At 42.7% G+C, this 12502-nt stretch overlaps 1 protein-coding gene across 1 annotated transcript in view; it reads right to left on the bottom strand.

Moving 5' to 3' along the window:
• The window catches only part of Palld (palladin, cytoskeletal associated protein), a 298300-nt gene that overhangs the window by 285040 nt on the left and 758 nt on the right, over window positions 1-12502 (bottom strand).

Below are 12502 nucleotides of genomic sequence, written 5' to 3' on the forward strand. Positions count from 1 at the left end.
AGTGCTGGGATTAAAGGCGTGTGCCACCATAGATATGTGTTTTAAAAAGAAAGAAAGAAAGAGATAAGGAGAGTTGGTGTCCAGGATGAGAACCACACTTTTGCTTCCATTGCAGAGTTCTTTTCCACTTGGGCCCTGTTGTGGTTTGAATGAGGTATCCTCCATAGGCTCAAGTTATTTGAGCACTTGGTCAGTTGGTGGTGCTGTTGGGGGAGGGTCATGGAACCTTTAGGAGGTGTGGCCTTGGTGGAGGGAGCAAGTCCCTGGTGGTGGGCTTTGAGAGTTCATAGCCACATCCCACTTCCAGTCTCTCTCTCTGCTTCCTGTGCCTGCTTGAAGATGTGAGTGCTCAGCTTTCTACTCTGGCCACCTCTGTACCATGCCTCCCACCAGGATGGAGTTTTATTCCTCTGGAACTGTAAGTCCAGTAAACTCTTCCTTCTATAAGGTTCCTTGGTCATAGTGTTTTATACAGCAACAGAAAAGTAAGTACTACAGGCTCTGTTCACTTGTTATAGTGAAATCAAAACCAAGTCAAGCCTTAGGACCACGGGGCAAAGCTGAGCTGTTGGAGGGAAGGCTAGGTTATCAGTAAAGCAGAGCTACTGAGCCTCCTTTATTTGTTTACTGCACAGATTCAAGGATACAACCCATTTAAACTCTTGGAACAAAGTCACGACTCAGCAATGCTTGAAAGATATCAGTATCTGAAGAATGCCTGTCTGCCATTTGAAGCAAATGGGATTATTAAGCAACCATTCTCCTCTCTGGAGACCCAATGGTTTTGAAAGAAGAATGGCATCCAGGAAGCACAGGCTGTGGCATCAGGGACAGCTAGGCTGAGGATCTACCTGTGTCATTTCCTCCTATATAAAAGTGGGAGAGTTAGTTACTCAGCCCTCTAAGCCTGAGTTTCCTAATCAGGAAATGGAGGATAATAATGATTTCTGTTTGGGATTATTAGCTCAAATTAGAAAATACCTATGAAGAGGCTCCCAATCAGAGCATGGTAAAGGCTGACCAATATTATTAAGGGGTAAATCTTCATGAGAAACTGAAACGTTGAGCATTGCTTCCATTTCCCAGGTGTGTGCTGGATCCCCTGTGATCTGCACGTGGAGCCCAACGGTGATTGCACTCTGCTGCTTCAAATAATCTCGACTAGCCTGTTCTTCTAACAAAGTTCATGCGTGCAGGGGACTTCTGCTTTCTCAAAGTAATCAAGATGTTGGGTGCCTTGGTGAACAGATTGCTAAGTACCCAGTCGGTAGTAATAACTAGCACATGTGTACTGGAAGTCATACACGACATACTGTGTGTGCACTTTACATTACAGTAAGCATCTGCAAGATCCTGCACAGGGATGTGCTGGCGAGCTTGCTGCAATAACTATTAATACATCAAGGCCATTTCTTGCATTGAGAGTTCTGTGTAGCTTAAGTAACAAAACCAAAAAAAAAAAAAAAAGAAAAACCTCAAATTGTTTCCTGTATATTATCCTCAGACAATACAAAGTGCGTAAGAATTTCACCAGAATGCAATATTTCCATTGTGGTTAGCACACTAGCCTCTGTTTTTTTTAAACATTTAGTTGAATGTGATCTAATTAAGGGCAGGGTGTAGAATTTTGCCCTAATGCCCTGAGACCCTTTAACAAGTCACTTAGCATTAATATTATTCCATGTCCTACCAACTTATAATAAGTAACTGTTTCTTTCAACCACACTTCAGTTTTTCAAAATATGGACAGTATTCTAAGGCTCGTAGGTGAGTATCTAAGAAGGCTCCAAAGATCCCTTTCACCCCAACCTCAAATACTTCACTGTCTTCTCAAAAAGCTCTCACACATGCTAAAGACACAAGGCACACATCTGACACTGATGCTTAGAGATTTCATTTCAGGGTGTCATGAGATAGCAGAGACCAAGGGGAGAGGGTGATGCATGGCAGTGTCATCTGCCATCAAAGTTTATTTTTGTTTCCAATCCAACTATCACAATCTGCACATTTCTGACAAAGAGCAGGAAGTGTCAAGTATGTTGTAAAAGATGCCCACACTCGAAAGAGGGAATGGAAAGGGACAGTGAAGGGATCATCTACAAAGAATGGGAGCACAAATGTGTTTTCATGTAAAATTGGAACAACCGTTAGTCTGTTTTTGAACTCAGAAAATTTTTCTTCCAGACTGCACCTCTTCTCTTATGAAACACACATAACAGAATCTAGCTTGGTACCTCTTGCAGATTTAGTTGAGCCTGAAAGACCCAATTTTCTTTGGTGCATAATGGGGCTCTGTAGGTATTTGTAATTCAACAGGCACTCCATTTCCAGGTACCCAGAGAATAGAAAATATGCATGATGGGAAACACCCTAAAAATGCTCCTTATCAGCATAGAGGTAGTAAGGCACAGTACATGGGAAGGAGTCAGCACAGTGCTTGGTGTACTGTGGGTGTCTAAGTGATGCTCACTCCACTCTCCCACTATTAGTTGATGAGAGCCTCTGGTTTGTAAAGAACAAGGGGTTTCTGAGCTTAGTTGAGTGGCCGGACTGCAAGGCCCACAATGCCTTCTTCAGAAGGAACAGCTCCAAAGTTTTCCCTCAGTATACTATTAAGTGATGCTAAGTTCAGATATATGTGGTTAGAGGTTCCCAGCACAAGACTTTCTGGAAAGTCATCGGATGTCACATCTCATTCAGGATCCAGGTCTACTCTGTGGCCACTGTTGGAAATGCTTTCAGGTCTAGAGCTGCAGGGATGGACAGAATTAGGTGCCAGTATTTATCTATGACCTGAGTGCAGCCAAGGCAGAGGATTCAAAAGTGGGGAATAAAACAGGTTGGTAAAATGTAAGTGGCTAGAGCTGATGAGATGGCTCAGTGGTTAAAGCACTTGCCAGGAAAGCATGAGGACCAGAGTTCAGATCCCCAGAGCCCACAGAAAAGCTGGGTGGGTCTGGTGGCCCACCTCTAGCTCAGCCTCAGAAGGTGCCATGAGATCCCCAGAGCAAGCTGGTTAGGAACTAGCCATATCGGAGAGCTCTGGGTTTGACTGAGAGATCCTGCTTCAGTGAAAAAGGTAGAAGAGCAACGATTCTCTACATCAACTGTGGGCTTCCACATGCATCCACACACATGTACTTGGACACACATACCTCTGCTCACAAGCATGCATACATACACACATGCACACCACACACATATGAAACTGGAAAAAGAAGAAGAAACTCCTAAAGGAATCAAAACATCATCGACCCAGAAATGGGCAGGTGGCCAGCTCTCAGAACTACAGCCTTGGACCCAAGGTAGCTGAGGAGTCTTCATAACTGTCCAATTTAGGGGATTTTTCTGACCAATTTTCATGTACAAAGGCAAATCTGTTGTATTTAAGGAGTCTGGCCCAGAAAAGACAGTTCAGAAGGGAAGATTTCAAGCATAGTCTATTGACTCTTCCTCCAAACCTTATGAATGGCTTATTAAAACAGTTCTAGGCTGGAGATACAGCTCAGCTGCACAGTGCTGGCCCTGGGTGCACGAAACTCTGGGTTTGATCCCCAGTTCTTTGGAAAGGTGGTGGTGCATGCCTGTACTCCTAGCACTCTGGAGGTAGAGGCAGAAGGATCAGAAGTCCAAGTTCATCTTTGGAGGTTCAAGGCAGGCCTGACCAAGAGACTCTGCCTTAAAGCGAAAACAATAAAATAAATGGGGAGGTAAGATAAAATAAAATGCTGATCTAAGAGCTCTGTGATGCTTAATATTCAGTATGTGTTGAAGCCATAGTCCCAAGTCTGTATTTTTGACAAGCATCCCTCCCATTTTTGATAATTTTAAATTTTTTAGAAATCCTAAGATTTCAAAATTATAGTAACACAGTAGAGTATAAGGAATTTAAGGCACCACCCCTGAGTTTTATCACTGTGAACTCTTGTGAGTCAATTACTTTATCTCATTGAGCCTTAGATTCTTCACCTGTAAATTGGAGGCAGTGCATTTCTTCATAAGAATTGCTGAAGCTAACGGAGACAGATGCAGATTGTAAGCACAAATGTTTATAATTATCATGCTTCTTGGACAAAGGGAAATCTTGGGGACCTCCACCATATGCAACATAGGCCTGAGTGTGGTGAGTTATTTCTAAACTCACCTGTTATAGTCTCTGTTCTATGCATTTCCTATATGGCTCTCTAGTGGATGATTATTTTGCTCAGACCTTCCATCTTTGTCTAATGGTCAATCAGAATGCCTGGTGATGGGAGATGGACTACTTGCTTTTCAAGTTCTGGAGCCGTGAGAGGGAAGAACTGTGAGGGACCAGAGGTCTCCGGGGTCTGCTTTCATTGAGAGGAAATCCACGTACTGTGTGGGACAGTAGCTGGGGTTAAGATTTAAGAATTGGAAGACTAATAGAATCAGAGTCCCAAAGGAGTTGGTGAATTAGAGAATTAGTGAGAGATAAAGGAAAAACCAGCTCAGTAGGAAAAGCTCTGGATGATCTGTAAGGAAATAATCATTATCACAAACACATAGGCAATGTCTCACCAAATGAGTATAACAAGCTGAAAATGGGCCCATGAGGTCCGGCTAGCACTTCGAACACGAGTGTGAATGTTGGCTGCACTGAAGCACAGTTTGAAGGGACTGTGAGGTCATCGTCACTTTGTTATACCTTTATAAAACTTCTTTGTCCAGCTCTGGACTTCCCTCTGAGAGAGGCATAGAGTCCTTGGACATAGTTCAACAGATAGAAATAAAGATGATGAAATTGCTGGAGAAGAACTATTACAGGAAAAAGCAAAAAAAGCTGGGAGTTGTTAACCTACTGAGAGGAATGCCAAGGGAACTTAACTCTTACGTCCATGAATTAGAGTTGACAATACCAGTTGTTCTAGAGAAATACACATGCTTAAGTCTAGCAGCAGGGATACATGTGAAATAAAACAAAAAAATCTTTCTTGTGAGTTAGGAGTCTGAACTGATGCATGTGAGACTTCTTTCTAGATATTGATCAAGGGGTTTGCATGCATCACTTTTGCATTGTTGTGACTGAAACACGCAGCAGAAACAACTTATGGGAGGAAAGATTTATTTGGGCTCATGGTTTCTGAGGGTTTCAGTCTATCATAGTGGGAAAGGCAAAGCAGAACAGCTCCTGTGGTGCTGCAAGTTGAGTGGCTGTTCATACATTGGTGGACCAGGAAGTAGAAGGAGTGAGACTGGGACCAGGACTGGATATAACCTTCAAAAGGAACACCTCTATGGACCTCCTTTTGTCAGCCAGGCCCCACACCCTGAAGGCTCTGTAGCCTTCAAAATAGCACCACAAGCCGGCGACAGAGTTCAACAAATGTGAGCCTGATCCAGAGTCAAAGCATAACAGAGCTGCATTAGACTGATAAGTGAGAATCAAGAAAGATAATGTATTGAAGTATTTTGAAAATAATAGCCGGATTTAGAACCTGCACCATCTGTGGGACACGGCTGTGGTTTGGGGCTGGCAATCAGCTTCTCTGTAGCTCAGTTTCCTCATCTGTAAAGTAAATGCAACTGACCAGATGAACTCATGGTCTTTCACAATTCTACACATTCACATTGTACCTTATGTGACAGCAGCATGGTGGCTGTATTTAACATGCTAAGATTTTCTTTTTTTAAAAAAATATTTTATTTATTATTTTTATGTGTATTCGTGTATTGCCTGCACGAAGGTAAGTGCACCCGTGTTGTACAATACCCACGGAGGACAGAAGAAGCTGTTGGATCCCTTGGAACTGGAATTACAGACAACCGTTAGCTGCCATGTGGGTGCTGGGATTCAAACCGAGGTCTTCTGCAAGAACAGTCAGTGTTCTTAACTGCTGAGCCATCTCTCCAGCCCCATTAATATGCTATGACTTTCTAACCAATGAAGGGAAATAGTACCCATGCTGGGGGATTTGGGCATTTGATCCCCAAATGAGATAGCATGACATCCATTAATGGGCCAATGTCAAGAGGTGGGCAAACTGGAGAGAGCTACGAAGTCTTCGAGAGGAGCTTCTGGCTCTGAGAGAAAGGTGGGAAAGAGAACGCAGGGTATTCTTGAGAAGAGGGATGTGGGAGCAGGAGTGGAGTATGAAGGTACCAGTGAATCACCTAGGAATAAGGATAGGAAGAGACTGTGGGGTCTGTTTCCAGATCCACCCGTTGCTTGGTGTGAATGTTGTTGTGGCTCCAGAACACATATGTTGAAGTCTTAACCCTAAAATGATGTTATTAGGAAGTAGGAAAATTTCAGGGATGATTAGGTTACAAGGCTGGAACCCTTACCAATGGGATTAGTGCCCTTGTGAAAAAGGCCCAAAGGACCTCATTAGTCTTTCCTTTCTTTGCAAACACAAAGAAAAAGCATTATTCAATGAGCCAGAAAATACCAAGTCTTCACTTAATACCAAGTCTACCTGTCTGTGCCTTGATCACAGATTTCCTAACTTACTGACTGGTAAGCAATAAATTTCTGCTGTTTTTAAGCCATCCAACCTGTGGTACTTCGTTACAGCCACTTAACTGGACTAAAACTGACTAAGATGAAGCCTTAGATAAGGGACTAAGCAGAGCCTTAGGATATGGTCCAGATTCAAAACGGGTGAGGGTATCACTCTAGGGACAATCACCCAAAACCAAGAGTTGTGGGGGCAATATTCATATAGAAAAAGGTCTGAAAGCCCACAGCTTTGAAGAGAGGTGGAGTTGGTTTCCATTTTACCAGTGCTATTAGCCAGAGGATCTTGGGCAAATTGGTTATCCTTATTAGAATAGTTTCCAGATAATAAAGTGGGGATATCTATTGCATAATATTTTTGTGAAGAGTCAAAAGAATTATGTATCTGACTCACACTAAGCATGGAAAAATTGATCTTGGGCTGGGAATTGAATTGAGACTACACAAGAGGTATCAGTGTCTTCATGGTTTAAAGAAAGGATCTGATACTGGACTACTTCTAATGATGCAAACTTTCACATTCATGTTGCCCTGTGTTCCAGCTTTAGATCCTAAGGAATATCAAAGTAAGTACTATTAGCCCATTTCACAGATGAGCAATTGACGTTTAGAGAATGTAATGACTTATCCAAGTTCAATTAATAAATCACAGAGTTGTAAAAGTTAGTCAAATCTTCTGGTTTCAAAGTCATTGTCTTTCTTGTAACATCTATTCTCTGGAAATGAAGGAAATGGATAAGTGATTAATGTTTTAAAATTATATCCAAGTTAGCTGAGCCAGGTGAGATTAAACTTGCAAATTAGTCTGATTTCTGGTAGAGAATGGTAGACTCTAGCTGGAATTTTGCCTGCTCAGGACACTGCTGGGCGACAAGGGAGAAACTCTGAAATTAAAGTTCTAAACTCCCACACTCAGAGGCAGCATCTTAAAGTGCAATCCTTTCTCATTCCAGAACACTGTGCCAATCCTACCAGTACAAACCAAGCAAGAGTTAACTGGCTGCGCATTGCTTTGTGTTCACCACACGTTCCAGATAAAGAAGATTCTGTTTGTCTCTTTAAATAGAAATGTTCCCATTACTTTTTCAGATCGTGCTCTTCAGGAGCTCTAAGTAACTCTAAGCCATCTAACTCTTCCTCTTAGCAGAACAATTATCTTTCTTATGTCTCTAATAAATAAAATTCTTTCCCATTCAGTAAAGCATGCTGGTGACTCTATCCTACTTTAGATGTTGACATAGTGTTGGATATTAACTTCTTTTTGTGGGGACAGGGTCTCATGCATCCCAGGCTGGCCTCAAATTTTCTCTGCAGCCAAGGATGAACTTACACTTCTGATCCTCCTTTCTCCAGCTCCTCAGTGCTGAGATTACAAACTTATATACCACACGTGGTTTATGCAGTGCTGGGGATTGAACCTAGAGCTTCTTGTGTGCTAGGCAAGCACTCTACTCACTGAGCTACATCTCCAACCCATCAACATTTATTTCTAGCAAGATCTGAAGCTTGAAGCCCGAGTGAGCACTTAGATCTCCCGCTAATACCTGATACGCCACTTCTCTTTCTCTTTGTCAACCTACTGTGTGCTCAGACGCTCCTTTGGCCCCTTTTTCTTCTGGGGTTGAAGAAAAGTGCTTAAATGTTTTCTTTTCTAAAAAGCAAGATAGAGTCCTGCTGGAAGTGGGGAAGATGACTAAGTGATTTCTTAAAGTCCCTTCCAGCCGGTGATTCATCAGACGCAGAATTTTAAGTTGGAATAGACTACAGCATTCTGAGCCAAATGTCTCATTTTTGCAAATGAGGAAAGTGAAGTCCATGGAGGTTAAGAGTTGTGGGGGCTGCCTGCTACACTGGAAAGAATATAGGATTTGAAGTTAAGAATAAGTTCTGACTTTGGGGCCAAATTCTAACACTGACATACTGTGTGACCCCGATAGCATCAATAACCCCTACAACTCCAGTTCCCATACTTGTAAAATGGAGCTAATGCTACCTATTCAGCCTGCTGTCTAGTGTCAGTTTAAGGACAGCATGTCTAGGAAGAAAATGATAAAATGTGGTCCAGGGCCTCCCCAATATGTTGCATTTCTATGTGACTTATCCAAAGTCACATAGTGGCAAACAAAACCAGCATTTTCAAATCAGTGTCATCTGATTTCTGTGATCCAATACTGTCTCCTCCATATTTTTTTTCCAGTTGCATAGTCAGAAGATTTTCACTAATTTGAGTTCCATGTGCTTTCTTTTTAAATTTTATTTTATGTGTATGAGTCTTTTCCTATATGCATGTAAGTGTCCCCATCTGTGCAATGCCCACAGAGGCCAGAACAGAGTGTTAGATCCTCTCTAACTGGAATTACAGAGAGTTGTTAGCTGCCATGTAGGTGCTGGGAATTGAACCTGGGTCCTCTGCAAGAGCAGCCAGTGCTTTTACCCATAGAGCCATCTCTCTAACCTCTCCCCATGCTTTCATTCAAACCCTAGGATGCACATAGACTGAAACTGTGGGGATCCGGATCAGCTCAGATGGAGTGTAGACCACCCACTGTGACAACTTGTTGGAGACGTCTAAATAGCCTTTCATTTCATCAGTTATGGCCCTCAGACACTGGATTGGCAGCTGCCAAGGGACTGGGCATGTTCCTGGGGCACTACTCCATACAACTTCTCCAACCAGACTCATAACATCAAATTGGAAGTTGGAGTTGGCTTTTTGATAGCTTTTTTTGTGGACTGCCAGGCTATGGCACATACCTTGGATTGAAATAGAATGGGTGTGAGCCATGGAGTGAGGTAATAATAGACATTTTAGGTTCATCCTGGACAGATATTTGGGAAATTGGTGATAATAAGTGGTTGACTGTGGCAGTCTGCGTAGAAGGAGGTGGCAGCTTGGCTTCACAAATGAAGGATGCCAAAGGGTTATGTGCTCCCATGGACCACTAATGAGAAGAGGACATTGGTCTCTGGGCCCAATCACTTTATTTCTGCACTAGAAAATAATATGTGTTTCCTTTGTTTCCATTATTAATCACAAGGTACCAAATCCCAGGAGGTTGACCAAAATCTTTCCTTCCACTTATCAAGTGATGTTCCTGGATTGCCAGTACTGACATTCTGTGACCCTCTGCTCAGTGTGGTAGCCTGGCACTTGCTCCTTGTATAACTGATGCTTTCCCAAGCTCACAATGGGACATCCTTCTTTCCGTGATTGAGAAGACTTGGGCCTCTTCTCAACCAGTGATCCAGAGAATGCAACCAACAGATCCACATTTCCCTGTTTTCTTAAGCATAAAAGTTTTTCCAACTTTCAGAAATAACGGGAAAGTTAAGCTTACAATAAACAGGGAATACTGCTTTTTGTTGTAAGCAATAAAAAAGAAAAAAGGGAGGAGGGACTGCTCTGAGCCAGTTCAGCCAACAATTTCCATGTTAAAAAAAAGTTCAAGTTGGAGCCATGTGGTCTCAATAAAGTAGTAAAATATATTTTCTTTACCCTACACTTCATGTGCCCATAACCTTCCTTTTAAATCATCTCTAACCAGCCCCAAATCACTCTAACCGCAAATCATTTGACGGCTTTGGTCTCCAGGCAATGGAATGTGCTGGAGCAGACGGGGAGTCGCTACCAAGTGTGCTCCACTCCCCTCCCTCAGGCTCACAGACCCCAGCAAAAGCCTTGAAAGTTCCGAGCTGAGATAGCACATGACATCATAGCTCAATCATTCTGGGGATGGGGGGGTGGGGGGGAACACAAAAGTGCAAGAGCTGCAGAATAGCAGCACGACATGCCACAAACCACAGTGGGCAGATAAAGTCAGAGAACAGCTTTTCTTATGAAAACATTCACAAATACCACAGGCAGCTGGCAAAGGCACGTTTAATTACATTTACAGAAACCCATTGTATCCATTAGCCCCACCATCCTTGGAACTGACCAACTGATGGGGAGGTCACCCACCGAAACTGTCTCTGAAATGGAACAGCCAGGAGAGCCTAGAGTTACGTCAGCATGTTTCATAATACATGTGATGAACAGACTTAATCGAACTATAAACTCATCTGATAGCCCTTAAAAGGATACCCAAGAGAACAAGACCACCATAGTAACCTGTCTTTAAATTTATAGCTGAAGAGTTAAGTATGGCCCAAGGTGTGAGAAATCAATTATTCAATTCATGATTAATTTAAGTGACACTGAGCTATGCTGTCCTGGGCATAAACAAAACTCCTGAGACTGCCATCTGCCATCACATCAGAGGACCCAGTCTTGTATTTTGCAAGTGCCACTGGATCTTTTGTTTGTTTATTTTTTAAAAAGAAACTCTTCAAAGAGTTAGGTATATAGGCTTTGAAGGGATGGTAAATGTCTTGGGTGTGCCCGTGGGCACCTCGGGGAAACAAAGTTCAACATGCATTGGCAAAGTATGATTAAAGCTGGAAGGAAAAAAGATGGTCCAAATAAAAGTGCTATTTTAAAGAGTACCTAGGCATCATCTTACAGTAATTGCTAAAGTGGGAGCTTTAAAGGAGGCTTTGCAGATCCTTCTAGGAGACCAGAAGGATATGCCTAAATGGCTCATGTACATTCTAATTTTAGCCCAGAGAGCCATCTCTGCGAATCCTAGTCTGTGATTTCACCTAAAGAAAGGGAGATTTGCAGTAGAAGGAGCAGAGGACCCAGCAAAATCATAGAACAAATAATCAATAAATGAAAGCATTACAGTGTTCAAAGCAGCTTTCCTCCCTAAAGGGACAAAGAAGAACAGAGTGCAGCAATGACAGACACTAATACTTCCTAGCTATAATCTTTCCTGAAACATGTTATTTTACAGACCGGTAATGTATCTGGCAACAGTCTTTTTCATCAGATATTCAAGGATAACTGTTCGTTTCAGCTGGGGGTTGGGGGAGGGTGGGACAGACAGTCCAAATGCATGCTGGTCATATCTTCATGTAAGCTCTAAAACAACAGTGGGGAGAAAATGCAAGACTCTTAAGTTACTGAAAATAACCTGTTTGCCATTATGTGAGCAATTATGAGCTAGGACTTGTTCTCTTAAAATTGCTGGGTTCAGCAGAGATTTCCCATGGATTTATCAGTAACAGAAATAAACAAGCATTCTGCTGATTTTTACTTGGGAGTGTTAAAGCTATTGAAAGTCTTCATTCTGTGGTTAGGAATTCAGCATGACCTACCAGAATGTTAAAATACATTCCAGGATCCTGATGATTTTTGTCAATCATAAAGTTGAAAAGGAGCTGGTCCTTGAAGGGCAGCCTGTCTCAGGTGGTCCCCCTCCTGCCCCTTGCTACACAACACTTCATAGGTTACTGAAGGAAGGACCCAGAACTCCTTGCTAGTCGGGTGCCCCATCGGGCTTAGGGTGTAGGTAGATTGTGAGAAACTTCTGTAGAAGGAATACCAGTAGCTTCTGGAATCGATCATTTCCAGAGTTCATCAAAACTGAATTCTTGTAAAACAGTGACAAGCACTGCTTTCCATAGAAACGCATGGGAAAGTTAGGCTTTCTGCCTGTCTTTCCATGGTAGAGGAGTCATCAGGAATGCATTCTTTCCCATTGTCTTCTGCCGGCCACTTGTTCCCAGAGAACTGCAGCCAACTGCATGCTAACTAAGAACGGGAGAGGGACCCTTTCCAAAGGGCTTCCAGGAGAAAAAGGGGAGCCGGGGAAAGTCGCTTTAGATTTTGTTCAAAAAAGGCCTGAGTGAGACCCAAGAAAGCAAACAACTTCCAGGCTACTGGGGAGCAACAGGTGCGAAAACCGCCCAGATTTTTCAAGAGGGAGGAATTAAAAAACAAACCCCCAAACTTCCCTGGAGATAAAGCCTTTCCAGCAAGAGTTCATTCAGCCCGAGTCGCTCAGGCTGTCAGAAATGGTTTGCTTTGTGTGTTTCCTTCTACTTCAGTCGGGGATGGAGCAGAGGATAAAGAAATTAACAAGAAGACGAAAACCCATCTCAAAGTGCTCCAGGCAGGTGGACACAAGAAAGCAAAAACTT

Source organism: Nannospalax galili, unplaced genomic scaffold, assembly GCF_000622305.1.
Source record: "Nannospalax galili isolate Female #2095 unplaced genomic scaffold, S.galili_v1.0 scaffold109, whole genome shotgun sequence".
NCBI classification, from domain to species: Eukaryota; Metazoa; Chordata; class Mammalia; order Rodentia; family Spalacidae; genus Nannospalax; species Nannospalax galili.